This window comes from Coenobita brevimanus, chromosome 4 (assembly GCF_032717465.1).
Source record: "Coenobita brevimanus isolate Jiangsu-jjx chromosome 4, ASM3271746v2, whole genome shotgun sequence".
Lineage (NCBI taxonomy): Eukaryota > Metazoa > Arthropoda > Malacostraca > Decapoda > Coenobitidae > Coenobita > Coenobita brevimanus.
The window spans coordinates 35,264,773-35,266,974 of NC_136957.1; the positions used below are offsets into that span (position 1 = coordinate 35,264,773).

General features: G+C 47.8%; 1 non-coding gene across 1 annotated transcript; it reads right to left on the reverse strand.

Annotated features, from left to right (window-relative positions):
• Positions 1–1,477: 1,477 nt before the first annotated feature.
• On the reverse strand, positions 1,478–1,596 carry LOC145396823 (5S ribosomal RNA). The gene has a single exon (XR_013896835.1). It is a non-coding gene; the product is annotated as a 5S ribosomal RNA (ribosomal RNA).
• Between the last annotated feature and the right edge of the window lie 606 nt (positions 1,597–2,202).

The following is a 2,202-nucleotide window of genomic DNA, read 5'->3' on the forward strand; positions in this document are numbered from 1 at the left end:
ACACATTCATTCGCATCTTAGCCCCAAAGGGGAGAACGGACAGATCCTCACTGCACCACACCGCACAAGGGTCAACTGCGCAATGCAATCAGTGACATCCGCAGCAGGGCCCGAAAGCAGAACTGGTTTACCCCTGCCACATCATAACAGACTCATCCCCTTACCCGCACCTGACCTGACTAGCTGATCAGACCAAATGCGGGAGAATATCCCCTCAGGGCTGCGTCATCACTTATTCATTCACAATTTCTCTCCACTTATTTCCGTCACGCGCAGACACTCTTCCTTGCTCAACAGACATCCCTCTCGCATCCAGCGCTCTCTTCACACTGTCCATCCATCCTATTCGTGGTCTTCCTCTCAGCCTTACACCTCTCACATCAGATCTAGTTCTCTTTTTCACCAATCGTTCATTATCCATTCTCTCCATATGCCCAAACCATCGCAACACCCTCTGCTCAACTCTACCAGCCATCTCCCGAACAACTCCAGTTCTCCTTCGCACTTTATCATTTCGCACCCGATCCATACGCATCACTCCACACATACTCCTCAGACACCTCATCTCCATTACATTCAAACTTTTCCTCTCTGCTACACCCATATTCCATGTTTCAGCCCCATATAATGCAGTCGGCACCACAACACCCTCATACAGCCTTCTCTTTACATCCATTCTAAGCGAACGACATTTAAACACTTTTTTCATTCCTCCCAGCACCTTTCCTACTTCATTTATTCTAAACTTCACTTCTGCATCTATTCTTCCATCCATAGCAACATGTGACCCTAGATATTTAAAACAATCTACCTCCTCAAGCAACTCACCATTCAAAACCATATTCATCCCCCTACCATCTATCAACATCGTACACTTCATCACTTTACTCTTATTCTCATTTACTTTCAATTTCCTCCTTTCACACACCCTTCCAAACTCCTCTACCAACTGTCTCAATCTCTCCTCTGAATCAGTCACCAGTGCAGTATCATCTGCAAACAGCAGCTGCTTCAGATTCCACTCTCCACCATCAACATTCACCCGACTCAGACCACCTAAAACTCTTGCATTCACCTCCCTTACAACACCATCCATGTAAATATTAAACAACCAAGGCGACATCACACATCCCTGTCGCAGCCCCACTCTCACGCGTCATACTTAAAAAATATATATATATATATACACCGTATATATAACAGCCAATACTATCATCCCTATTCAATCAACTGGACTCCGACTAATTTTCATTTAATGAGTGTTTTTTTTTTTTAAGCCAGATCAAATCTTCCAATCTGACTGTATTGGGCCATAACTAAGCTTTCAGAATGGGGGTCCAACCGTGGATTGCGCAATTCATTCATTCATTCATTGCCAGACGCCATGTATCCCAAATGGGGTGGTCAAGGACTTAGAGTTAATTGTTTTACAGGGAGGGGCACTAATCCTCCACCAACCCCACTTGACACGTAGGGATGCCAACAGCATCTGGTGTTCCCAGGCGGTCACCCATCCAAGTACTAACCAGACCCAACGTTGCTTAACTTCGCTGATCGGATGGGAAGCGGTGTACTCAACGTGGTATGGCCGTTGGCATTGCGCAATTACCTTTGTTTATCCCACCCCATGGTGTGCAAAAATTGAAGATTTTTTTTGTTTGTTTATTATGAACTTGAAGATAAACATCCAGGGCATCACTTGGTGAAAAGAAAAAAATTCTCTGTCTCCATCTTTGCATAGTGCCACGTGTAAGTTCACACAGGGGTCGAGTAGTTAACGGTGATGCAGGTCCAGCACAGCCTGAGCTGTGGCTCACATTGCAATGCTATCCAGCCTGAGCTGTGGCTCGCAACCCACGGGTTAAGGATGTCAGGTTATACGAAAAGCTATAGTACTTATCTCAATGTACTGCTACTGCACTACTGTGTGTTCTCCTTCCATCACTCCTCTCCAACCAGTCCAGGCCTCTTCCAGCACTCCACCACAGCAGGCCTCCTCACTCCACCATGCCAGGCAGCCTCACCACCATGCCAGGCAGCCTCACCACCACGCCAGGCAGCCTCACCACCACGCCAGGCAGCCTCACCACCATGCCAGGCAGCCTCACCACCATGCCAGGCAGCCTCACCACCACGCCAGGCAGCCTCACCACCACGCCAGGCAGCCTCACCACCATGCCAGGCAGCCTCACCACCATGTCA